At 41.7% G+C, this 27,417-nt stretch overlaps 1 long non-coding RNA gene and 6 other non-coding genes across 7 annotated transcripts; 4 read left to right on the top strand and 3 right to left on the bottom strand.

Moving 5' to 3' along the window:
• Nucleotides 1–5,036: 5,036 nt before the first annotated feature.
• LOC111763752 (small nucleolar RNA SNORA68) lies at nt 5,037–5,169 on the bottom strand. Its single transcript, XR_002796555.2, has one exon. It is a non-coding gene; the product is annotated as a small nucleolar RNA SNORA68 (small nucleolar RNA).
• Nucleotides 5,170–8,085: 2,916 nt separating this feature from the next.
• On the top strand, nt 8,086–13,239 carry LOC131280003 (uncharacterized). The gene is made up of 3 exons (XR_009187553.2): nt 8,086–8,163; nt 8,644–9,244; nt 12,545–13,239. It is a non-coding gene; the product is annotated as an uncharacterized lncRNA (long non-coding RNA).
• On the top strand, nt 8,773–8,845 carry TRNAK-UUU (transfer RNA lysine (anticodon UUU)). Its single transcript has one exon. It is a non-coding gene; the product is annotated as a tRNA-Lys (tRNA).
• On the top strand, nt 11,263–11,335 carry TRNAF-GAA (transfer RNA phenylalanine (anticodon GAA)). Its single transcript has one exon. It is a non-coding gene; the product is annotated as a tRNA-Phe (tRNA).
• Nucleotides 13,240–15,941: 2,702 nt separating the features above from the next.
• Nucleotides 15,942–16,025, bottom strand: TRNAL-UAA (transfer RNA leucine (anticodon UAA)). Its single transcript has one exon. It is a non-coding gene; the product is annotated as a tRNA-Leu (tRNA).
• A 370-nt stretch (nt 16,026–16,395) lies between these two features.
• Nucleotides 16,396–16,481, bottom strand: TRNAR-UCU (transfer RNA arginine (anticodon UCU)). The gene is given in 2 exon segments: nt 16,396–16,431; nt 16,445–16,481. It is a non-coding gene; the product is annotated as a tRNA-Arg (tRNA).
• A 314-nt stretch (nt 16,482–16,795) lies between these two features.
• On the top strand, nt 16,796–16,868 carry TRNAV-UAC (transfer RNA valine (anticodon UAC)). The gene has a single exon. It is a non-coding gene; the product is annotated as a tRNA-Val (tRNA).
• Nucleotides 16,869–27,417: the final 10,549 nt, after the last annotated feature.

Below are 27,417 nucleotides of genomic sequence, written 5' to 3' on the forward strand. Positions count from 1 at the left end.
GCTTCTACAGCTAGGAGGAAGTGGTGGTGGTGGTGGGATTGGAGAGGTGTGGTCCAATGGTGATTTGTTCTTCATGGGAGTCTGGGAGCCCTGGTCTTCATGAGAACTTAAAGAGATAAGTAGACCTGAGAGTTAAACTGCACTTGGATTTAAGATGTTTTAACTGTTCAGTACCATTCTGGAGGGCCCATGAGCAGAAGAGTAGTTTTAACAATCCCTACTGCTTTGATATAATGTAATTATCAATGCCCCACCTTGGTAAAGGCGGATAACTTCTAGCTTTTTGATACTGGGCTTCTTTCACCTTAAAAACAAAACAAAGTTTTCTCTTTTTTTTCCTTTTTTTAAAATAAAATTTTACTGAAGTATGTCATTCATACATGAACATACATAAGCAATAAGTGTATAGTAAAAATTATGAACTTACAAAACAAACATGCATATCATCATACCAGGCTCCCATCATCCCACCATGAACACCTTGCATTGTTGTAAAACATTTGTTACAAACTGTGAAAGAGCATCGTCAAAATATTAAAGTTTTCTTAATGAATTAAACTTCTGTTGCCCAATTTAGACTCGGATTCTTAGCTATTTCATCTAGGATTTCAATTTCTGTTTTTTTTATCTTTTTTTAAAAAAAGATACATAAATCACAAAAAGTTACTTTATGAAGTATGAGACAGTTCCCATATATCCCACTCCCCACACTCCCTACTCCTCCCACATCAACAACTTCTTTCATTAGTGTGCTACATTCATTGCGTTTGATGAATACATTTTGGAGCACTGCTACACAGCAGGGATTATGGTTTATGTTGTAGTATACACTCTCTCCCAGTCCATTCATTGGGTCATGGCAGGATATATAATGTCCTGCATCTGTCCCTAGAGTATCATTCAGGACAACTCCAAGTCCCAAAAATTCCCCCATATCACACCTCGTTTTCTCTCTCCCTGCCTTCAACAACTCCTGTGGCAACTGACTCCACATCAGTGATATAATTTCTTTCATTGCTAGAGTCACAATTTTATAGTAAAATACCAGTAAGTTCACTCTAATCCATATTTTATTCCTCAATCCTGTGGACCCTGGGATGGTGATACCTACTCCACCTCTAAATTGGGAGGGGGCTTAGGTCCCACATGGCTGATGGATGGGATTCTGCTGTGTGCAGTTGTAGACTTTTTTTTTTTTTTTTAGTAGAAGCAATTAAGTTTTGATTTGAAGACCTTTGTGGAGTAATGTCAGCAAAAATGCTTGTTTAGTTTTTCTCTGTAAAATTCAAGTTCAGGGAAGGCCATTCCTGCCCTCTAGGAAGGACCTCATTTACTCCATATCTGCTTCTGTTTATGGTGTCCTGAGGTGGGGACTCTGAACATTGCTTTACACTTAAGCAATTTTAAGACTCAAATGTTACAGTTATCATTTTGCAGATGAAAATTGCTCAGAGGAAATTAGTAACCTAATTTGGGCAAATTCTCTCAAGCACCCATAGCTGACTGGTTACTCACAGTATTGAAATTTAAAGTGGGTTTGTTAAACCCCAGAGTTTGTGACCTCTGCAAAATCCTGTGCTCTGGGAGAAATGCTTTGGGCTAAAAGACAATTGATGTTAAGTAGATCCATCTTGGATTATATACATCATGCTAAAACACACATTTCTTTTTCCAGAGGCTTATTAATGTAGATGACACTCTGTGTGTATTTGGCAGAGGGCATCTGAGGGAAGGAGTATACTTGAAGTTCAGCCTCTAGACTCCTTGATTTCTCAAGACACTCATGTCCAAAAATATTAGCTATGCTGTCAGAGAATATTTTCTTAGCCTGGATCTTGGGAAGGCCACTTACCTGTTCAAGTCATCACCCAATTCTCATTGCTAGATTTGTGGTAAAATTTCAGCATGTTTTTTCTGGCAAGCTAAAAATCACTATGGCAGACCCTCGAAGTTTGTGAGAAATGCATCCCACAATCCTAAATACCATTGTGGCATATAATTTCCTCCACTGGAAACAGTCAAATGTAGCTGAAATTTTAATCCCTTTTTGAGTGCTTTGAAGGAATACTGAAATGTGATGAGCTGGGAATATGGATCCTTAGAGTTCTACCATGCTCACTCAAGATTTAAAATTATGACTTGGCAAAATTATAAACTACATTTTCCAGGGACCTCTGAAGTCCCACAAAAACATTAAACTCAAATTTCAAGGGTTTGTTCAACTACGAGAAAGATAAGAGATAAGCAAGACCCAACCAACAATATAGCTCTAAAGGGAGATGTAGAAAAGTTATGGAATTTACTCCCTGTAGATGTGTGCCTTATGAAACTCAGGTTAATAGCAAAATTTAGAGTTTGCTTCTCAAAATTTATAAAGCTTTTGCCCAGTACTCTATCCTGCCCTGTGGAAAGCATTCCATGCCTTTCATTGACCTTTCCTTCCAAAACTCAAAGTAATCTGTGGTTACACTTACCTCAGGCTTTCCTCCCTACTATCTTTCCAGGTCAAGTGCTTGGCAACTTCCTGCTTTGGTTCACATTATTCTCCCAGGGCAAGGAATCATGATGGCCAGCTGAGGCATCTTTAAACAAAGAGCTCCAAGCTTGACCAGTTGGCCCTGAGAATGTCTTCATTCATTCATTCATTAAACATTTACTTGGAACCTGTTATATACCATACATTGGGGATACAAACAGCAAGAAAGACTCAGATAAGCAGGGCATTGTAATCTAGTTCAATAAGTGGTATAAAAGCACCGTAGAGGGGTAACTAACCTGCAGGGGGTGGGGAGAGAAAGGGGTAACTAACCTATAGGGGATATCAGAGAAGACTTCTAGAGCTATAAGAATGTACCTGAGCTGAGAACTGAAAGTTAAATAGGGGTTAGGGGAAGGACAACGTAAAAAATGCTGCATGGACAGTGGAGAGCAAGACCTTAGTTCAGATGGCCTTATGAATGGCTAGAATTTAGGGTCAAGGAGAGAGCACTGCAATAGATGTAGTTGGTGTTAGAGCGAGGGCTTTATATACCATATAAAAAAGCCCAGGCTTTTGTTTTCAATTAGGGAGGCCAGGGAAGGAACTTTAAGCAGGATGCTGGGTTCCAGCATTAAAAATGCTTTACAGGATGTAAGACCAATTAAAAGTTAGAGGGGATGTGAAGAGGAAGAGAAGTGGAAGAGTTTCCGAGATAATTGAAGTGAAATAGCACAGGACTTGGGTATGAATACTGATGTGAAGTTGAAGGAGGGGGAAGAATTCATATTTTTCTGTCTTGGTAATCTTAGATGGAAAGTGGTGGTTAAGATAAAGATATTGAGTTTCATCTTGGACATGTTTTAGTTGGAGGTTCTTGTGAAGAGGTCAAGTATGGAGTTAAAAAAAAGGTCTTGTATGTGATAGCTACATTCTTAGGAAAACAGGTATGGTATGAGAGAGGCTACATGTTAAAATCAGCTGGCAAACTTAAAAGATATGTAATACCTGGGCCTCATGTGCAGAGATTCTGATTTTTTTAAGGGCTAGGGCTATGCAATAATATGACTTTTTTTTTTTTTTTAATGAATAAAAAGGAACTGATTCGCTCAAAACCATAGGCAAGTAGGTGACCAGAACTGGGCTTTAAATCCACACTTTGTCTTCAGTATACGAAACCTAGAGCAGGTTTATACTACTGTATTAGTTTTCCATTGCTGCATCACTAATTACCATAAAGTTAGCAACTTAAAATAACACCCATTCATTAACTAACAGTTCCATAGTTCAGAAGTCCTGCATGCATGGCTGGGTCCTCTGCTCAGGGTATCACATGCTGAAATCAAGGTGATGGCCAGGTTAAATTCTCACCTGGAGGCATTGGGGAAAAATCTGTTGCCAAGTTCATTATTGGCAGAATTCAGTTTCCTGCAACCGTAGGACTGAGGTTCCTATTTCCTCCTAGGCTGTCGGCTGGGAGCTGTTCTCAGCTCCAAAAGCTGCCCCCGTTCCTTGCCATGTGGTCCCCTCCATCTCCAAGCCATCAATGGGTATGGAATCCTTCTTTTGACTTCCTCTTGTTTGACCAGATGGAGAAAACTGCATTTAACAGGCTTGTGATTAGGTCAGCCCCCCAGATAATATATTTTAAAGCCACATGCTCACAGGAGTAAAATCCATCATTTTAACAGTCCCAGGAATTATGTAGTGCATTTGTTTGGGAGGGGATTTTGGGAGCCATTTTAGAATGCTGATTTACTACCTCTAAACATGGAAAACAAAAAGAGTGCAGTTTAGACTAAACAAATGATAGGCTCTTGAGTCTGAAAAAAAAATTGAAGTCATTTAGTTTAACAGTCCCATACTTTTAATTTTAGGCATACTCTTAATCCTTTTGAGAAGAGCAAACCAGTCATGTTTTCATTTCAACTTATAAGACACCTATATGCCCCTACTAATCAAGTGATTCTGAAGTATTGAATTATTCTAGCTCAACAGTCTTATGGAATTTATTAAAACCTTTTTTTAAACTAAATTGAATGAATGTAAAGGATGCAGAATTATACAATGGGATGTAGAGGTGAAATAAAGATAGCTCATTAGGGGATATCGTTAAACCAGGACTTCTCTGGTATGAGACAGGCCTGAGCCAATTCCATTTTTTGAGAATATATATTTAAAAATGAAGAATTACCAAGATGGAATTACAAACCTTGGGGTGTATTTTAAATGTTTACCTTTAGCAAGTCAATGTGTTTAAAGCACAAATGCAATTACTGTCTACTTCATCTGGAGGTAACATTGAAAGTCTATATTTGGAGACTTTACAAATGGCTGCCTTGACCTCTTCCATACAATTCTGGAGTCCAATTTGATGATATCTGTAACAATTCAAAGTAGTCAAATCTTTTAACCTTGAAAAATCTGTTTTGCATTTATACTACAGAACCCTTCTCACAAGAACAACAGATATATAGAAAAGGTTAGTTGTTGCACCATTGTTTATTTTCTTATATATATGTGTGTGTTCTACCCTAACAAAAAGGTCATTTTGTTCAATTGAGGTAAACAATTAAAACTCACTGTGAGGGGCAGGGCACAGCCCCATAAGAGGCAACGAAATTTGCTTGCTGTTCACCCCACTGTGTAAACCACTGTTACTAGAAACTCCGATTATTGGCTTTGGGTGTGAATACACTATTGTTTTTTAACAATACAAACTAGAAAAAAAAAACCCTAATGTCCGTTATGTCCATGCAATCCAATACTGTTCATATATTAAAAAGAATGAAATAGATCTATGTAATGTGAAAATAAGTCAATGATTTATCTTGAATGAGAAAAACCAATTGCAGGGCAGTTTTAAAAAGTTAGGAAATCGAAATTATATATTACTTGTAGTTTGTAAACAGGAACTTGCCTTTTGGCCTCTGTAATTGTTAATTGCCTACCTCAACTGAACAGTGACCTTTTTGTTATAGTAGAACACATATTATTCCGTTTTGATTATTTGACAAGCATCGCCGAAATACCTCGGTTGGGATAAGGTTAGACCGAAAATCTAAGAGTCCCTGGTTTGACCGGGTTTTGGCAGTGAGTTTTAGATCTGGGCGCTAAGAGCAGTGACCTGGCAGTCTTGATTTGTAATGCCTGTTCGAGAGTTTCCAAAGAGAGCTAAGGTTGCTATTTTTGGGTTCTTACCCCCTATAGGTGGTATCATACATGACTAAATACCAAGATGTCCTCTCCTTTTCTTTTTCTTCTGGGAGTGAAAGGAAGGGGGAAATGAAGACCGGAAGGGGATTTATGTTGTGGCTTTTATGCTCATAAGGCCAGTATCCCTTCCCTGACAATGAATTTGGGAAGCACTGCGCACGGCTTCCCTTCACTTTGCTTCTCCCTCCCTCCCTCCCTTCCTTCCTTCCTCCCTCCCTTCCTTCCTTCCATCTTCCCAGGCCCTCCGTCCTTTTTTTCGTTTCCCTTGACATTTCAGGCAGTTGCCAGGGAGAACTTTCTAGTAAGTTCAAAGGGGTGTGAGGCTGCCACGTTTCGGATACCTGCTTTCCCCCCGTCGCTGAGAACCCGAGGCCCGGTTCCTCCAAAGGAGTCCTCTAACGCGTCGGATACTCTTGGCTTTGTCGAGGTGGTTTAACAATAATAAGCTGCGAAGGACAGTTCTTGGGGGGTTAGGAAATCCTTTCTGGTTCACGTCTACACTAGTGTTACCAAATAAAACACAGGACGCCCAATTAAATTTGAATTCAGAGAAACGGGGAATATTTTTTAGTGTTTATGTCCTAAATATTGTATGGAGTATATCTATACTAAAAAAGCATTCGCTGTTTCTCTGAAATTCAAATTTAATAACTGGGCGTCCTGTATTTGTATTTGCTAAGTCATAAGCCACTATTGTACATCATATTCTCGTATGGCTCTTAACTCAATGCCCACCCTCTCCTCCGCCGCAGAGATAACCCAGAAAGGTAGTCAGAATGGACTGGATTCAGAGACTATCCGTAGTTTCTGATCCCCAACACCTCACTGTTAAAGAAATTTACTTGCATTCCTTAGCTGATTTGTTCCTACTACCACCACACACACGTGTGGCAGGATATATCACGAAACGCTCCAGAAATCAGTCATACCACCTATGTCCAGACTTCTAGAATGTCTGTCAAGATCTGGGATGGGGGTGGAGAAAGGAGGAATCCAGAGACTGGACTAAAGCCTAACACAGAATGGAGGAATAGAGTATGGATTAGAGTGGACTTACTGATATTCTATTCTGGAACTATTGTGATTAGTAATGGAAGTAAATGTAGCGTTGAGATGGAGAAAGTGGCCATGTAGATGCTGAGGGTAGGAAGTGGGAAGAAGAGATGTGATGTGGGGGCATTTTCAGGACTTGGAGTTGTCCTGAGTGGTACTGCAGGGACAGTTACTGGACATTGTATGTCCTCCCATGGCCCACTGGGTGGACTGGGGGAGAGTGTAAACTATAATGTGGAACATTGACCATGTGGTGCAGCAGTGTTCAGAGATGTATTCACCAAGTGCAATGATTGTCCCATGATGATGGAGGAGGTTGTTGTTATGGGAGGAGTGGGGTGAGGGGGGTGGGGGGTATATGGGGACCTCATATTTTTTTAATGTAACATTAAAAAAAAAAAAAGACAAAAAAAACCCACAAAAACCTTTTGAAGATGATGAGTTGCTCCAGTCTAGGCAGTGCAATTCAACAGGTGCTTAGGCAGAGCCTCTTTTTGGTCCAGTGCCAGGCTGGTCCCTGGGGAAAGGGCCTAAAGATCCAGAACTTTGCATTCGGAGAACTTGCAGCGTGGTGAAATGCTAAATGCAGACATACTATCTTTAGACTTAGGTACACCCACCACCCCTTTCGGTTAAACTGGGCCAAGATGCAAGTTGATGGGGGCTTCTTGCCAAATTTAGGGTTCTGGGGTGGAAGGATGAATTTTGTTAGGGGAGTCTTGAAAAGTCAGTGATGATCAAAACAAAGAACTTTTAAATGGTTTACTAACAGGTTGGGCAGTTCAAACTTTACATGACATGCGCCAGTGTGCCTTGAATTGTTGCTCACATTTAATGGGGGTAAGGGTGGGGCTGTTACTGCTCAGGAGGAAAAAGTGCTTTAAGAAAAGGTTAAAGGCAGGCATCATCATCTTAGGAAATGCTGGTTCTTTGGCCTGAGAAGACAAACTCTTTCCAGTTTTCCAGCCTCAGAAGGAAAGGGGTAATCCCTATTTAAGTACTTGGGATCCAAGTAAGAAGGTCTGAGAAGCAGGGCGTCTCTGAATGAACCATATTCCTGCATGCCCGACATTCTCCTCACCTTTCAAGGCACAGTTCCAAAGCCTTTTTTTCCCCATGCCAGGTGCTACTCTGCCCCACTTCTAGTCATTCCTTTGTGCCACCAAAACACTTCTATATTCCTTGATCAAGGCATTGATTGAACGACTCTCAAATATTTGCTGTCTCCAGGTAAGGTAAAGAGGAGGTAACAGGACACTTCCCAGAGAGAATAGCAAGGACGCTGAATTCTCCAGGGTGCTTGGGCGCGCCAGAGGGGGAGGGAGTGAAAGGTCGTTGGAATTCCAGTTAGAGGGAACAGCACAGCCGACAGAACGGGCGTGGCAGGAACTGTAAAACGCAAATAAAGGCCTGCGGTGGTGAGAAGTTTGCAAGGGGGTGGGCTCAGCTAGCAAGTGACGCGCGTGCGCAGACGCCTGGCTAGTGGGCGCCCCGCAGGCGAGGTGCGACTGGGGGCGGGGCTCTCGGGGGCGCTGGCGAGCTGTGCCTCCCTCTGCAAAAAGCCTGAGCCCTGGTGGTGTCTGCTAGTCTGCGCGGAGCGTCTTTTAGGCGTGGGGACAAGGAACTGTCAAGTGGTGTCTTTTCTGAGGAAGGGGCAGTCGGAGACTATTAACCCCTAAACTGTGGCCTCAGACACAAAGAAAAGCGTGGGGGCGAAGAACAGTGAAGAGGCGGCTTCTCCTCCCACTGCGGGGTTTTGCAGAACACAGGGATTACGTTTGTCTTGGGGGCCAGGACGAGCATGTTTTATTTTATTTTATTTTCTAAGAAGTCTGTATTAGACTGTGAAATAACAACCTAATCATCTTCCTTTCATTCTCCACCATGTCACCTTCCAGCTCTCGCGGGATTTGTGGATTGGAATTGGATTAAATCACACAAAAACAGAACCTAGCTTTCGGCGTGCTCAGCCCACAGCACAAAAGGCACCACAGTCTTCATTCACCAGACAGAGGTGGCTTCACAGAGCCCGGATAGCTCAGTCGGTAGAGCATCAGACTTTTAATCTGAGGGTCCAGGGTTCAAGTCCCTGTTCGGGCGTGTACTTTTTCAGTTCGCAATCGTTAAATAAAAAATTGAGGGCTAAGTTTGAAATGCTGCATTTGGTAGCGGTATTCCCCCAAGAGAAGGGACAGAAATACTGAAATGCTGAAATGTTTGTGCTGTGAGCCCAGCTGTTTCCTGGAGAGAAGCTGGGATCTCCACCACGACGGAAATGCAAAGGCATCACCTGATAACCGAAATTAACTGACTTTTACTACTGCTGTCTTAAATGATGGGGGAAGAGACCCCTTCAATAAGACCCCGGATAGCCCCAGACGCCGCCCGCCCTTGGCTTTCCGCAGAGTGGTCCCTGCCCACCCTCTCTCTCTGGTTGTTTCCTGCTCGCTGCCTGCGGAATTTGACGTGGACCTTTTACTGTCCCACAGTAGACACTTAGTAAGTAGCTGTCTTTACTCTTATTAGGGCCTTAGGCAGAAAGAGAAAAAGGATTAGGGAGACAATAAAATGTAGCCTGGGACAAGGCAGAACTTTAGAGAGAACCAGAAAGTGTCTTCACATGAAAGGAATTAGTTTATTCATTCACTGCTCTGAAAGCCTTAGAGCTAAAAGTAATACGGCCTGGAAGGTGAGATTGAGACTGGAAAGGATGGAGGTGGGAGAAAATGGAAAAAATCTTTTTAAAATTTCTAGAACAGGGTGGAAGCACCTTTCCTCTTCGCTCAAATAGCTCCGTTGGGAAAACGTTACTACCCTTGGAGAGAGCTTTTCCGCACTCTGAAAAGGAAGAGGTGACCAGCTGGAAAACGAAGTCCTTAGCAGAGGAGCAGCCCTCTCGAACCCGGGCAAGTCTCTTTCTCCCAAAGTGTGGGGTCGCGTAGATAGGGAGAAGTTGAGGTTCAGATGGTAGCTTCTGCTGCATATTGGAAGAAAGTGCATTAAGGGATTGGACAAATGTGCGGGTGTTGGAAAAAGGAAGAAGTTAGCTCCAACCCCACAGCCCAGTTCCCCCCGTCACCAGTTACTAAGTAAAATCTTCGGCTCCTGGAGAGAGTTTTAGGAAGTTGGCCTGTGAATGCAAGAGTTGCAGGCATGGATTCACCAGAATTAAACTAATTTTCTGTGAGGTGAAAGGATCGGATCAGGAGCAGCCCTTGTTTAGTTAGAGATTGGGTCTTCCTTGCTTCAGTCAAATTGAAGGATGTCGAGATGTAGCCTGAATGAAGCAGCTGCCGCTCGGCCGAGGAACTATGGTACCTAGTGAGTCCTGATTAATGAGGCAAGGCCAAGTTGCAGAGAAGGCTCAGTGGTGAGGCATGGCTCTCACCACCCACGCACGAAGGCCTTACCCAGAGCCCACACAAACCCACAATGACCTCCCTCTCTCCAAAGCTTAGTTTGCACACTAGGAAAAAGGGAAAGATAATAACAGCGTCCACCTCATAAGCTTGTGGTGATTAAATGAGATAACAATGCATGCACAGTGCTTAATGTAGTCTTGGCCAAAAAGCAAGCGTTCAATACATGGTAGCCATTATTATTACTATTAAATAATTTTCATCTTGCCAGGAAGCAAAGATACATAATGAAACAGGTAAGGAGCCATTTCAAAGAAATATATGCCCATTATGCCCAAGCCCATACACAGGCTCATATTCATGTGACCTGTTAGCTGGTATGTACTGAAGGGACCGGGATAGACACTGATCCAAGATTTCACGAAGTGAATCTTTAAGATTCACTTAAAGAAAGTGAATCATGGGGCTCAGAAAGCATTCCAGGGAGAGAAACAAGGTAAAGAGCTCTGACAAACACTCATCTTCTTCCTGAGGGAGTCACCTGGAAAGTGTTCAGGTCCACTTTTTGTCTCCAATTGTCTGCTGACTGGGCCAAGGTAAGGACCCCCTGGTCTTCCCCTCTTCCCTTCCTCAAATTCACTCTCTCCAGCTGTGTTTTTCACCCTTTGGGTGGTCTTTTCGGCTTTGAACTTGGATAGCTGTGAGACACTTCGGCATGATTTGGGGTCAAACTCATTATTTCATCTAAAAACTATAAGATCTTATCGACCTCACACCTGTGCTGTGCGTGTGTGTACGGGGGTGGAGGAGTGCACTTAATGCAACCATGTGGATCAAGTGCGACCATGTAGATCAAGTGCTGGCCACACAGTAGGCACTTAGTAAGTAGCTGTCTCTACTTTTTTAAGGGCTCTAAGGAAAAGAGAGAAAAAGTTCTAGGGAGACAATAAAAAAGTACTCAGTAGCCTGGGACGTGGTAGAACTGGAAAGTTTTTTCACTTGACAGGAACTAGCTTATTCATTCACAGCTTTGTAAATCTCAGAGTTGAAAGTAATACTACTCGTAAGGTGAAATTGAAAATTGAAAAGATGGACGTGGAAGACGAAAAAAGTCTTTAAAATTTCTAGAATAGAGCGGGGGCGCTTTTGTTTGTTCCTGCCGAAATAGCTCAGTTGGGAGAGCGTTAGACTGAAGATCTAAAGGTCCCTGGTTCGATCCCGGGTCTCGGCAGAGGCTTTATCTGCACGTTTATGCACACCTACAATTCCATCCCGGGATCTTCTTTGCTGTGTCATCTTAATAATGAGATCTCCCGTTTGGAAGAGTACTGGCATTAAAAATACAAATATGAAGTTACTGGCATTAAAAATACAAATATGAAGTTTCTTAAATCAGAAACGAAAGGATTATCGGTTTCCCTGCCTAGTGGATGTCACCTCCGCTTTACACGCAGAGGGTTCCAGGCTCGATCCCCAGTCTCGCTGGGACTTGGAATCAACTCATCGGCGATAGTCATCGATAGTCTCCAAAGCATTTGTCACACGTTGGGTTCCAGCAGTACCTTAAGGAAGGACTGTTCCCAAACTGGGAATGGATAAACGCTTGCGTCTATCCGAAGTATTTCTTGGAACCTGTTTCATCCGCGTCAAAAGCCACACAATTACTAACGAAAACGTCACTATAACGTCTCTAAAGCGTGCGATTTTTCTTGGCTACATGTTTATTGGTGCTCTGACTATAAAAGTAATGCATATCAGTTCTAAGGACTGTCGGGAAACATAAGTAATATTCAAAGATTCCACGAGAAACAACTGACGAGAAGTGCCACTTTGCTCCCGTTTCACTTTTTCCGAAGGTACCACGGGGAAGGTGTTTCCAGACTCTTATTTCCTTAAATCTCACACCAATTCAGAATATTCAAACTCGGTATTGGAAACATCAGCCGCCGGAAGAGGGACTTGAACCTTGGACCCCCAGACTAAAAGCCTGGTGTTTTACCGATTGTGCTACGCAAGGCCCCGCAGGCCTTCGTTCCCTTCCCAGATTCACGGTAAAATCGGTCTCGCGGCTGCATTCTTTTCCTGAAGATTTACGGTCTTGAGTTTTTGTTGACCACCTGAGTCGAGTCTTCACTTGTGCTATGCCCTCGTCATTGATGTGAATACCATGAAAGCAACGGCCTGCTCCAGCTCGTACAGCTGCCCGGACAGACCTTGCCCCGGGAAGCGTCGCACCCACCCGGCGACCCGAAGGTGACTTCCCACGAGAATTCTCCAGATTTAGGATCTCGTGGGCGACCTCCGGGTGCGCAGCGGGATTTCTAAATCGACCCTTGGTCTTTGAGAAGCCCTGGGGAGACTTGGGTGGAGCGATTATGAATAATTGATTAGTTTTCCAATCCAATATTCAGTTTCCAATCTAATATTCAATATTCGACAGGTGTTTACTGGGTGCTTACCGCACCTCAGGACCTAAGCGAGCTGGGGTGTGCAGAGGCACAGTTCCTGTCCTCGGTGGGGTCGGAAGACAAGCAAAACAGAAGCACCCAATCAAGCGCTTGGATGGTGAGAAACCAGGTCTTGCAGAGGGCGGAGGTCCCGACGGACTCGGAAGTCAAGGGCCCACGAAGTCTTCCAGGGTGCTGATGCTGAACTGGACCGTGAGCGACGATCCGGCTCCTGAAGCCTCGGCAAGAGAACTCTGGGCAAAGGGAACAGCGAGGGGGAACTGACGTCATTTACCTCGCTAGGGCATAGAACAGTTTCCAGACGCTTGCCTTGAAATTTTGGATCAGCCAAGCTACAGTCCAGGTTTTATATTTTTAGGAATTTCTATCACCCTGGCAGCTGTGTCCCGAACAGAATCAGTCAATTTAATAATTCTTCTTGCGCCTTCATAATTTGCGTTTCAGCCCTCCTTGGAGTTCAGAAACACTGGATTATATGCAGGAACGATTAGGTTTGCATTCTTTTATGGAGAACTATGTTAGGAGAACGACGGGCAACGTTTTAAAAATGATCTATTACTCAAAGATATCTGTGTTATGTTAAGCAAACCCCCTCCCTCCCCCGCCAGGTGCCAAAAAATATGCATGACATAGTGTTAATTTAAAAAAATAAATAAAATAAAAATTAAAGGATGTTATTTATATTCTTATTTTAATTATTTTTATAGAATTAAAGAATTATGTATTTTTATATATGTTTAGCTATATATATGGTGTTCGCCTATACATTGATGACCCGTAAGGATTGAACAATCTGATGAAAACGACTACCTTTTGGAGAATGGTCATGATGTTTGAAAGAGGAAGCTTTCCTCATTTCCTTTACATACATCTGTATTTTTTTAAATTGCCTTTTATTTTTGAAAGATACATAGATCACAAAAAAATGTTACATTAAAAAATATAAGAGGTTCTCATATACCCCCCACCCCCTCCCACATCAATAACCTCTTTCATCATTGTAGCACATTCATTGAATTTGGTGAATACATTTTGGAGTACTGCTGCACTTCATGGATTATAGTTTACATTGTCGTTGACTCTTTTCCCCAGTCCATTCAGTGGGTTATGACAGGATATATAATGCCCAGTGTCTGTCCCTGCAATATCATTTAGGACAACTCCAAGTCCTGAAAATGCCCCCACATCACATATCTTCTTCCCTTTGCCTGCCCTCAGGAACTCCTATGGCCACTGTCTCCACATCAACGACACAATTTCTTCCATTGCTAGAGTCACAATAGTTCTATAGTAGAATACCAGTAAATCCACTCTAATCCGTACATCTGTATTATTGTATTTTTAAAAACAAGCATGAATTACTTTCGTAATAACATAAATGAAGAAAAAAATGTGATCTGTTAAATTAAATTATCTCACCCTCTAGTTTATCATAGGCAGCCCTCAGATCAAAGCTCCTCTGATCCGTGTTTTCTGCAGCTGCCAGCGGAAAAGCACGGAGATTTTTATGGGTGAGGGTCCCTTCATGCCTCTTTATTTTGGAGGAGATTTCTTGTATTGGAAAATCACAGATGCATTAGGTACAGTTTTTGCAAAGACTTGGATCCTTAAGCATCAGATGACAAGTCTCGGTTCAACCAAGAAAACTAAAACGAATTGCCTCTATGAAAGAAACTTTTTGTGCCAGGAGGAGGTCAATGGCTGGAGCAATTGAGCCTTTGGCCTCTTCTCTCCAAACCTCTCCCTCTTACGACAGTGCCCAGTATACCATGTCTGTTGAGTAAAAGTTGGAAAGGTTGAGAGCATGAAGATCTGTTTCCTGTTCTCCTAGTAAAGACCAGACAAGCACCAAACACTTTGAGAGCAAACTTCTCAAACTGTATGTAATCAAGTGTTAATTGTGTGACCCAGGACACAAATCTTGCATAGTACAGAGAGAAGTAGAGGAGCTGTTTGTATTTCATTAATACTCTATTTTTTTTTTTTAAAGATTTATTTATTTATTTAATTCCCCACCCCACCCCACCCCACCCCACCCCACCCCACCCCCCGTTTGTCTGTTCACTGTGTCTATTTGCTGCGTCTTCTTTCTTTGTCCGTTTCTGTTGTCGTCAGCGGCACGGGAAGTGTGGGCCGCGCCATTCCTGGGCAGGCCGCACTTTCTTTCCCGCTGGGCAGCTCTCCTTATGGGGTGCACTCCTTGCTTGTGGGGGCCCCTTACGCAGGGGACCCCTGCGTGGCAGGGCACTCCTTGCGCGCATCAGCACTGCGCATGGGCAAGCTCCACAAGGGTCAAGGAGGCCCGGGGTTTGAACCTTGGACCTCCCATGTGGTAGGCAGACACCCTATCCATTGGACCAAGTCCCTTTCCCTTAATACTCTATATTACTTATTTTCTTTGTATTGTTTCTGCCATGTTGAAGTGCCACCCTCTTCTCACTTCTTCATCCCCTTTGGTTTGTAATGTGCTTTTTGATCCTTAAAGCCAGGGCTCAGGAGTTGCTCCAGAGATTTCTGCTTGATCATTCTCAGACGGGGTTGGAGTGAGCCTGTGCCTGTTGCGATGTTCACCACAACCTCTCTCAAACTCTTGTTTAAACCCTTGTTTAAAGGATCCGTCTTACTTCCTAGAATGTTTCTCTGTGAGGACAGGACCCTCGTATATCCTTAATGCCTACCTAGTTAAGGGCCTGGAGCACAACGAGCTCTGGAAAACTGTTGTTGAATGAATAAGTGGATGGTTGGATTAGGGCCATTGGTCTGCAAAAGCTTTTAGTGCGAGGGGAGCTGGTACAGAATTGGTTTTTCAAAGTTTTTGTTTGGTAGAATGAACGGAAGAGCATTCTTGTCAAAGTGAATAACTTTCATAATCAAATGGAATAAGTGTGTCCTGAAAAAGGTGATTCCACCATTTTATTTTCTTTACAGTGCTTTACAACATCTGAAAATGTCCTATTTATTTGTTTGCTTGTTGACGTACTGTCTCTTGTAAGTGCCACTGGGCAGTAACTATGTTGGTAAGGACCTTGTCTGCTTTTTTGGTTGCTGTTATTTTTTTGTTTGGTTTTGCTTGTTTTTGTTTCTAATCTCTGCATCCCCATAACTCTAGCGTTTAAAATGGTATTTAGAACATTGCAGATCTCAAGAAATAGCTGTTGACTAATTAATTCACCGAGACATTTTTTCCCCATACAAAAGCTTGTCTCGGTATTTGCAAGTTAACATGATTTTGGAAATGTGCCATTCACAGAATTCACTATTTTGGACAGCCTTATCTTCTACATTATATGGACACCCAGGATTTCAGGAACAACAGCAGTCAGTAAGCTTGGAAGTATTGCGCTGTGGTCAGAAAAGCAGACATCCTTGTACCAGAAGTGGGGTTCGAACCCACGCGGATATCAAATCCATTGGATCTTAAGTCCAACGCCTTAACCACTCGGCCATTCTGGTATTTTCAAGTTAGTTTTCTATTTTTAGACTATTCAGGTAATGGCAACTAGAAAGTTTCAGAACATCATAAAATGATTTTAATTACTGTGTAAACGAACAATATGAGAAAAAATTTAATAACTTATCATCTCCTGTTAATCTACTATTCTCCACTCAACCAGAAACACTGGTAAAAAGTTTCACCATCATCAGTCATGAAGGTGATTAAGAAAACTCGAGCAGGAGGGCACCTATAATACTTCCACGTGAGCGGACAGGGAAGTGAAGTCATTTTCTTTCCTATTCAGAGTGAGGTAAAGGGACTGGTAATTTACGTGGTTAAGATTTTCTTCTTTCTCATCTCATACCCCATTTTATCAAAAGCAAAAAGCGACTCTGGTGGGACTCGAACCCACAACCTTTGAATGCCTCCAACTATCTAGAAGTCCAATGCGCTATCCATTGCGCCACAGAGCCACACGTGGAGCCATTTTAAGCTGCATATATCAAGGAGTCTCTGGCCAGGGAGCGAGTTAGGAGGGCAGGGGCGCCACTCGCCAGCGGGTCAGGATGCGCTTTCTTTCCCCTCAAACGCTAGCGCCAAATAGCTGTGTAACCCGTGCCACCGGGAGAATCAGGGTTGAGGTTTACACTTGAAAGATTAAAATCCTTTTGAAAGTTTCTTTTTGTGAGCGAAGGCTAAGCATTAAATCTCAACATTTTTCTGCAGTAAGCAGGTTGGGGAAGGCTGCGAATGGAGTTATTGAATTCTGCCTGTACAGTATCGCGTAGGTTCCATAGTGTAGCGGTTATCACGTCTGCTTTACACGCAGAAGGTCCTGGGTTCGAGCCCCAGTGGAACCAGTCTTGGCTTTTCTTGTTTTCTTTAGGTTAACATTATCTTTTGCGAACCAGATCGTGGGTATTGTTCCAACCTTATGTTTATTATTATTATTATTTTTAAGGTTAACATATTTTACGAGATAGAGCACAGCTACTACTCCGAGAAGCGGACGGCGTAGCCGTTTTGCCGGCATCTCCCTGGCGCGCCCAGTTCGGGAGGCGCGTCTCCCCTGAGCGATTTCGGGACTCGGCTGCCGAGGCTGCCCCCGCGTGGTGCCTCCCGGAGGTGCAGGCGACTCCACCGTGCTGCGGACCCGATGTGCTGCTCTGGCCGCCAGGTGCCAGGGCGTCGCGCTTTTTCTCCCGGCGGCGGCTCTTGGCTCTCCTGCCCCTTCCTATCACTCTGGCCATGTTTACAAGTTGCTGCCCCCTCTCATTTGCGGAGGCCACCTCCTCCTTTTGTCGGCACAAGGTATAGCTTTCCAACAGCTCTACATGTTTTACAAAGATGTCTTCTTCGCATCTTTCAAATGTTAGAAATTTCTTTTGTGAGCCTCCAGAGAAGTTTTATGCATTAATCAGTATAGAGGTGCATTTATTTTTATAAACCACTTATGGTTTTGTACAAAAGGTAGCACACCAAGGGTACTGTTCCTCCTCCCCCTCTCCCTCAATATTATGGAAATTCTGGATATCTTTACGTCGGTTCATAAATCCTTTCATTTCCAGTACTCGGAATCTGCCTGAAGATTCAAGTCTGCAACAGCAACTCTTGCCTGAGTTTTCAGTCTGCCTGCCGCCTATAGGTTTTGGACTTGCTGGACCCCACAAATCTGTGACCCAATTCCTATAATTAATCTCTTTACAGCAGTCTCTGTACCAGTATTTATATCTCTGTCAGCTCCAGGTATGCGTATATACATGCCCGGTAGACTATATTTCTTTCTTTCCCCTCTCCCGGTCCCCTGTTGTCTGCTCTCTGTGTCCATTTGTTGTGTGTTCTTTTGTGTCCACTTGCATACTTATCAGGTGGCACAGGGAATCTGTGTCTCTTTTTGTTGCATCTCCGTGTGTGGGGTGCCACTCCTGGGTGGGCTGTGCTTTCTTCCCAGGGGGCCGCTCTCCTTGCGCAGGGTGGCACTGCCCGTGGGCCAGGCCTCGTGGGTATGGAACCCTGGACCGCCTACATGGCAGGTGGGTACTCTATCAGTTGAGCTGGGTCTGCTCCCCACCATGCCCATATATCCTACTGGTTCTTGATTCTGGTTCTCTGGAGAACCCTACCTGATACACAATTACTTTAGTCGATGCCAATGCTGTAGTGAATAACTTTGCTCATTGGTCTTGGGACAGGTAAACACACAGAGTAATAACAGCACAGTCTTGAATAGGCACTTCCTATGTGGCTGGCCTTAGACTTAGATGACTCAATGCTCATGATGACTGTCAGTATGTACAGATAAGGAAGAGGAAGCAGGGAGAGATTAAATAATTGTCCAAGGTCACAACCCCTGGTGAGGGACGGAATGAGGTACAAACCCGGGCAAGCAGTGTGTTACCTTCTTTGTCTTAGCAAATGAATTGCTGGGCATTTATTTAATTGCCGGGCATTTGTTTTTTAAATTTCTATAATTTAAATTCCTGCCTTCACCTCCAGACAGTTTGTAAGAAATTATACTCCCACCAACACTGAAGGAGAGAATGTGCTTTTCCTCAGTCTCTCCCAAATGAAAAGTATTAACAGACTTTTGGGTCTTTGCCTGTTTGAATGCAGAAAATGTTTTAATTTATATGTCTTTTATTCTGAGTAAGGTTGAGTGTTTTATTATGTGCTTAATGGCTTTGTCCTCCCTCTCTCTCTGCCTCCCTCCCTGCCTCCCTCCCTTTTGTTACCAGATTTTGTCCAGGTTCTTTTTTTTTTTTTTTAATGTTTCTGTTAGTGTGTCTTATCTACTTTTTTGTCTTTTTAAATTTTTTTTAATATTACATTAAAAAAATATGAGGTCCCCATATACCCCCACCCCCTTCTCCCCACTCCTCCCTCCACTTCTCCCCCCATAACAACAATCTCCTCCATCATCATGAGACATTCATTGCATTTGGTGAATACATCTCTGAGCACTGCTGCACCTCATGGTCAATGGTCCACATCGTAGCCCACACTCTCACAGACTTCTTCACTATGCTGCAGCAATGAATTTCAAGAGCACATTGGGTGAGTTAGGCCAGTAATTTATTCAGGCAGGGAGGGATGAGAAATGGGAGAAAATAAGAGCATGGGTCCCAGATGAAGAGAAAGGGGCTGAAAAGTGAGAAAATGGGTTGATTTACAGATTATACTTTCCCATTATAGATTATAAATGCCCAGGTTTTACTTATGTGGCCATCATGGCAGAGGAAAAACGTTGAGAACAGGGCACAGAAGGCAGAAACAGAGGTCCAAAGACAGAGAGTAAATTTAGGCCTTGTGCCTGCTTTTGAACTCTTTATTATTCCACCCCTTTGCTAATGGTAGGGGAGGGGTTCCAGTTGCTTGCTGTTTTGATTGATACCCCACCCATCAATCCCCTATGAGGGCCCAGTGATAAAGTCCTTGGGGAATGTCTGGGGCTTCTCCCGGCTTCCAGGGCAATCTTGCTCTGAATGGCAGAATCTTGTGTGTTTGGGGGCTCTTCCAGCAGCCACCTGTGAGTTATTGATGTCCATGTGGACTTCTTGCCAGGATCCAGATCCATCTATTGATTCCCTGTCTTACTAGCTGGCTCCAGTTCCTTCCATCCTTCCTTCCTCCCTCCCTTCTTCCCTCTCTAGTTCTTTCCCTTCCTCCTTTCTTGCCTCCTTCCCTCCCTACCTTCCCTCTTTAGTGGACAGTTAAGAACTAATAAATAATTATGATTGCTAAATCATTATATTGATGACTTTATATGAAACAGCAAAAGGTTAGTACCTGAAATTACCGAAGCTGACTAGAGTGGCCCCACCTCTGTGGCCAGCTCACTCTAGACTTAACCCCACCCTTGTGTATGCTTACTACTGGCATGATAGCCGTCCCCTGTTTAATATACATATGGAAAGGCTTGAAACTAACTTCTCCTTTCAGAAACTTCATCTCTGAAAATGATTGTAACTTTGTATCTCCCCCTGGTTTGGCCCCTACCCCCAGCTTGTTCAACCCCTTAATATTTATTAATGAAGGAAGCCATGAGCTCCATGCCAATTATTCATTTGCACCCCAATGTTATAAAATACTAGAATTTCTGCAGATCAGAGAGGTAGTTTTTGGTCTGTCTAAGGCGACCGAGGTCCTTTGCTTGAGCAACCAAGTAAACTTTTTCTCTTTTTGAAATCCTGGTGTTTCAAGGATTGGCTTTAAATAAGCACGGGGAGACTATCTTTACTCCTTATCACTCCTTCCCTCCTTCCTTCCTTTTATCTGTTCACCTTTTTTGCCCATTTTCTATTAGGTTGTAAATGTTTTCTGTTTTATAGATTTTTAGGTGCTCTTTATAAATTTAGAATTCCTGTGAGTTTTACAAATGTATTTCCTGGGCTTGCCATTTGCCTTTTGAATTTATATTTTATTTTTGGTATATTTTATTCTTGCTAAGAAGAAATTTAAGTATTTTATGTAGTCTAATCAAAAGAAAATTATTCTTTTATTGATTTTTGGGGGGAAGGGCTTTACAATTTCTTCCTTAGAAAATGCTCCACCATTTTGAGATTATAATGGAAATCCCAAAGGCGTCCCTCTGGGTTCTTGCCCAGAACAGTTGAATTAGGGTCCACACCAGGATGGTCATGAGAGAAAGCAGTTTTGTTAACACTGGCAGAAGTACAAAGAAGCGGGTGTTGCAAATCTGCCCTCCCTGAACTAGGGGAGCAGGAGTGTTTTATAGATTCAAAGAGGGAAGGGTGGAGTGGTTACCATCACAATGGCAAGTATACAAGGTCAGCCTAGTTCTAAAATAACCATAAACAAAGGTAAGTTCATTCTAGAATTACCAAGGGGTGACAATTCTAAGAAGGGCCTGGAAAAATTAGTTTTTGCTTTCCCTAGTTAATCTTGTAAGTACAGTCAGGCAACCTTGGGATGATAAGAATGGGGAGCTGTGGTACTGATGTGAAGATACAGATAGTGGATAGATTACAGTAAAGATAACAAGTGAGGAAGTACATAGTTACACATTTTTGGTGGAGCCAAATCTGGTTAATGTTAAATCTGTAGCTCTGCATGGTTGTGAACAAGAGTCACATTGAATTTTTCTAATATTATAAGGTATAGAACAGTGTCTTCCTATTTAAGTTATATTGGGTTTTTCTTGTACTATAATTACATTCCAAAAACTACGCTATATCTTCTCTGATTATTATTCAGTTTAAATTTTTTTTTGTGTTTAAATCTTTGGTTCATCTGAAATTGGTGTAAGACAGATCATGTTCAAGGATTTATATAAAGCACCCTGGAAGATTGGGGTGGTTGTATATGTGATTAAATTGGTCAGTTCAGTGAAATTACACAGATTCCAGAAATTAAACTAAATCTGCCAGTAATAAGGTCTCTAGTCTCAAATTCCTCAATATCATTTCTTTAGAACTTTCTGGAAACTCTGTGGACCTTCCCTTCCCTCTTTGAGTTCCTTGGACTCATCCAACCCCCCTTCCTTTTGCTTTTCTGTGTTCCATAAGTCTGGGTTGGTTCCCCTCCCATAAAGGGCATAGTTTTGGGCAGTATGACATGGACTGTACATGGACTATAGAGGTTCTACATGTTGAACCTCCAGAGCCTAACTATCACTTCAATTTTGGGTTCTGTCTTCTCTTGATTGTGTGACCTTGGCACAATACTTAACAGATCTGTGCTGGTGAGCTGATTTCTCCTCTGTAAAATGGAATATTAGCTCACGTGATTCATGAGAGGATTTAGTTAATTTCTATAAGCAAAGCATTTAGATTGATCTGCACATAGTAAACACTAAGTATTGTTTCTTATTCCATTACTATTGTTTTGGCAGGGAAGCCTGTGATACATTTTGGTTGGAACAATAAGACTTTTCCTTTAGGAACATGTTTAGAAAATGCTAAGTGCTAGTCCGATTTCTATGCTTCTAGGAGGTATTGTATAGAACCGTTTCCATTCCTTCACAACCAAGCTCCTGAACTGCTGTACTTACTCACCTCCTGTTTATATTTTCATTAATTGAAGTATAATTCACCTACAGAAAAACAGTTTATTGTACAGTCCCCTCAGTTCTGATAAATGTACACACCTGCGTAACCATCACATCAAGAGTTCCTTCTCTTTCCTTTCTAGTCGGTCTTCCCTTCCGCTGCCCCCTGCCAAAAGGCAAGCACCATTCTGATTTCTAGCACAATGGATTAGTTTTGCCTAAAGTTCTTGAGCTTCATATAATGGAATTATAAAGTATGTACTCTTTAGTGACTGGCTTTTTCACTTAGCATAATGTTTCTGAGATTCATCCACGTTCTTAAATGTACCAAAGGTTCCATTCTTTTTATTGCTGAGTAGTATTCCATTGAATGAAAATTCCATAAATTGACTAGTCATTTTCCTGTTGGTGGACATTTGGGTTGTTTTCGTGTTTTGGCTATGGTGCATAATACTGCTCTGAACATTCTTGTATAATCCTTTTTGTGGGCATAAGCATTAATTTCTCTTGCTTACATACTTAGGAGTGGAATTGCTGGGTCATAGGGAGGTATATGTTTCACTTTTATGGAAACTGACAATTTTCCAAACAGTTTTACCATTTTACATTCTTGCCAGTGATGTGTATGAGACTTTTAGTTGTTCCACATCCTTGAGAACATTCGGTGGTAGCTATTCTAGTGGGTGTGAAATGTAAATTTTATGATTTAAATTTGCATTTCTCCAGTGACTAATGATGTGAAGCAACTATTGTACCCAATTTGGTCAGATTTTTATCCCATCATACCCCTGATGTGGAAGCCACCAAGACCACCACCTGCCTTCTAATTGCTGTCTCTAATGGAGTCTTCATCCCTTATCTTATGGTAGCTGGAATTTTTCATGGTTGAACTCTCTGTTCCTAAAACACCTCTCTTGCCTCGTGAAATCCTCTCGCTTTCTTTGTTCTCTTCCTGCCAGTGAGATTCCTCCTTCTCAGGCTTCTTCACTGGTTCCACTTCCTTTTCCCACCTAGTAGATGTCAGTTTATCTTAGGGTTCTGCTTTTGAATCACTTCTTTCTTCATGTGTTCCTTAGTTATCTCACCCATGCTCTTCTCTATAGTTAACTGCCACTTACAGAAGGGAGAGATGACTTAGAATTCTGGGCTCCAGAATTGCATTTCCAGCTACTACATATTCAATTGTACCTCAGGGTCCCACTAGCCTATCAAATCTAAGGTGACCAATACAGAACACGTGATTTTGCCCCCAAACAACGGGCTCCTTTTGTGTTTCCCAGCTTGATGAATGGCACCATCATCCACCTACAGCCCTAGCCAGACACAAAGCAGTTTCCTTGTTTCCTCCTCCCTCTCTCTCTTCCACTTTCCAGACCTTTATCAGATTCTGCAGATTGTTTTATCTGTATCTACTTCTCCCTTTGCTGCTGCCTAAATCAGGCCACTTTCATCTCTTCCCTGAACTACCAATGATAAAGCCCGCAGCCTTGCCCTGTTTCAATCTATGCTTCGGGAAGCTACTAAGTGATGTCTCTAAAATGCAAATGCCATGCCCTCCTCCCCTGTACCCCTTAAAGTCTTCTTTTTTTTAAAAAAAAATTTTATTGAGATATATTCACATACTATACAATCCATCCAGAGTCTACAATCAATGACATTTAGTATAATCAGTGTTGTGCATTCATCACCACAAAAAATTTTGGAACAATTTCATTACTCCAAAAAGAAAAGCTCCATACCCTGTAGCAGCCACCTCACCTCTCAGTCTCTCTATCTGTCCCCAACCCGACATAACCACTAATCTAATTCCATCTTTATAAATAGATTTATATTTACATTTTATATAAATGGAATCATACGATATGTAGCACTTTGTAGTGGTCTGGTTTCTTTCACTTAGCATAATTTTTTTTTCCTGCCCGATATTAACGTCTTGTAACATTAACATATATTTGTTCAAAGAAAAAAAGTCTTAAATATGCAATATTTCCCATATTCATAGCTCACATGAGGTTTCACTATGTAAAACAATCCCATGTTACATTATTTAGCTTTCTTCTAGTAATATACATGACCTTAGACTTTCCCTTTTAACCACTGTCATACCCATAAATAGCAAACACTATTATGTGCTTTCACTTTTTCTATTCAATTCCAAAGATTAGCAAACAATCTTTTTACCATCTATATACAGGTTAACACTCAGCTTTCCATTCTCTAACCTCATTCTATTTTCTAGTCATCCTTATTCAAGTTATTAACTCTAAGAGTTTACACAATATATTTAGTTCATAATAATGCATTCATATATTATTTGTTCTTTTGTGTCTGGCTTGCTTCAGTCAACATAATGTCCTCCAGGTTCACCCATCTTGTCATATGCTTTACAACTTCAATTCTTCGTACGGCTGCATAATATTCCATTGTGTGTATACAACACAGGTTGTTTATGCCTTCATTGGTTGATGGACACCTGGGTTGTTTCCATCTTTTGGCAATTGTGAATAATGCTGTTATGAACATTGGTGTGCAAATATCTGTTCGTGTCACTTCTCTCAATTCTTCTGGGTATATGCCTAGTAGTTGAATTGCTGGATAACATGGCAAATCTATATACAGCTTCTTTAGAACTGCCAAACAGTTCTTCACAGTGGCTGCACCATTCTACATCCCCCCGCCCCCCCCCACCAACTGAGAATAAATTTTCCTAATCTCTCCAAATCCTCTCCAACACTTGTGGTTTTCTGACTTTTTAATGGAGGCTAATCTAATAAGTGTGAAATGATATCTCAATGTAGCTTTGGTTTGCATTTCCCTTATCTGATGTTGAACTTTTTTTTTTTTTGCCATTTGTATTTCTTTTTCAGACAAATGTCTGTTCAAGCCTTTTGTCCATTTTTAAATTGGGTTGTCTTTTTATTGTTGAGTTGGAGCATCTGTTTATATAATATATCATGGATGTTAAACCCTTATCCGATATGTGATTTGCAAATACTTCTCCCATTGAATTGGCTGCCTTTTCATTCTTTTGACAAAGTCTTTTGAATTACAAAAGCATTTAATTTTGGGGGGGTCCCATTTGTTTATTTTTTCTTTTGTTGTACATGATTTGGGTTCAAGATCCAAGAAGCCACTACCTTCCACAAGATCTTTTTTTTTTTTAAGATTTATTTATTTATCCCCCCCCCCAGTTGTCTGCTCTCTGTGCCTATTCTCTGTGTGTTCTTCTGTGACCACTTCTATCCTTATCAGAGGCACCAGGAATCTGTGTTTCTTTTTGTTGTGTTGTCTTGTTGTGTCAGCTCTCCGTGTGTGCGGTGTCATTCTTGGGCAGGCTGCACTTTCTTTTGCGCTGGGCAGCTCTCCTTATGGGGTACACTCCTTGTGCATGGGGCTCCCCTACGTGGGGGACACCCCTGTGTAGCAGGGCACTCCTTGCACGCATCAGCACTGCGCGTGGGCTAGCTCCACACAGGTCAAGGAGGTCCGGGGTTTGAACCACGGACCTCTCATGTGGTAGGCGGATGCCCTATACATTGGGCCAAGTCCGTTTCCCTGCTTGGAATTTTGATTGGTATTGCATTGAATCTGCAAATCAGTTTGGGTAGGATTGGTATCTTCATGATATTTAGTCTTCCAGTCCATGAACATGGAATGTCTTTCCATTTGTTTAGGTCTTCTTTGATTTCTTTTAGCATTCTTTTGTAGTTTACTGAATATAGGTTCTATACTTCTTTGATTAAGTTGATTCCTGAGTATTTGAGTCTTTTTGTTGCTTTTATAAATGGATTTTTTCCCCCCCTGATTTCCTCCTCGGATTGTTCAATACTATTGCACAGAAACATTACTTATTTTTTTGTGTTGGTCTTGTATCCTGCCATGTTGCTGAACTTGTTTGTTAGCTCAAATAGCTTTGTCACAGTCATTTCAGAATTTTCTAAATATAGGATCATGTCATCTATGAATAGTGAGAGTTTTACTTCTTTTCTTATTTGGATACTTTCTATTTATTTATTTTTCTTGTCTAAGTGCTCTAGGTAGAACTTCTAGCACAATATTGAATAACAGTGGCGACAGTGGGCATCTTTGCCTAGTTCCCAATTTTAGAGGGAAAGCTTTCAATCTCTCCCCATTAAATGTGATATTGTCTATGGGGTTTTCATATATGCCTTTTATTATATTGAGGAATTTTCCTTTAATTCCTATCTTTTGAAGTGTTTTTTTTCCCAAGAAAGTATGCTGAATTTTGTCAAATGCCGTTTCTGCATTGATTGAGATCATCATGTGTTCTTTTTCCCTTCAATTTGTTAATGTGGTGTATTATGTTAGTTGATTTTTTAAAGGCAGGTGCTCAACCACTTGAACTACATCTGCTCCCCAACTGATTTTCTTATTTTGAACCATCCATGTGTACCAGGAGTAAATCTAACTTGGTAATGATATATAGACCTTTTGATATACTGTTGGATTCTATTTGTAAGTATTTCATTGAGAAATTTAGCATCTATGTTAATTAGAGAGATTCGTCTGTAATTTTCCTTTCCTGTAATATTTTTATTTGGCTTTGGTATTACGGTGATGTTGGCCTCATAAAATGTGTTGGATAATGTATTAGTCAGGGTTCTCTAGGCAAACAGAATCAACAAGGGATATCTGTCAATAGTATGTGATTTTATAAGAGTCCCTCACATGACCGTGGGGATGCACAAGTCCAGGTTTTGCAGGCAGGTTGCAACCAGGGGCTACAGTGAAAGTCCAATGAAGGTTCTTGATGAGTTCTGGGAGACATTGGCTGTCCAAAGATGAGCTGGGAAATTCCCTCTCGATGCTGGAATCACTTGTCTTTTTAAGGCATTCGACTGATGGGATAAAGCGTCACTCATTGCTGATGGCAATCTCCCTGATTGATGTAATTGTAATCAGCTCTCTATGATTTACCACTGCAGTAAAGTCAATGGTGACTAAGGTCCATAAATGTCCTTTTATTACAGTTAGCCCAGTACTTGCTTGACCAAACAGCTGGGTACAATTACCTGGTCGAGTTGACACAATAGCCTAATCATCACAGATAATTTTCCTTCCTCTTAAACATTTTGGAAGAGTTTAAACAGGATTAATTCTTCTTGAAATTAATTCTTCTTTGGTAGAATTCACCTGTGAAGCCATCTGCTCCTGGACTTTTCTTTATCAGGAGATTTTTTATGACTAATTCAATCACTTTAAATATGATTGATTTGTTGAGTTCTTATATTTCTTGTAGAGTCACTGTAAAGTTGTTTGTGCATTTCTAGGAATTTGTCCATTTCATTTAGGTTGTCTACTTTGTTGGCATACAGTTTCTCATAATACCCTCTTATGTACCTTTTTATTTCTGTGAGGTCTGTTATAACTTCCCCCTGTTC

Source organism: Dasypus novemcinctus, chromosome 10 (genome assembly GCF_030445035.2).
Source record: "Dasypus novemcinctus isolate mDasNov1 chromosome 10, mDasNov1.1.hap2, whole genome shotgun sequence".
Classification (NCBI taxonomy): domain Eukaryota; kingdom Metazoa; phylum Chordata; class Mammalia; order Cingulata; family Dasypodidae; genus Dasypus; species Dasypus novemcinctus.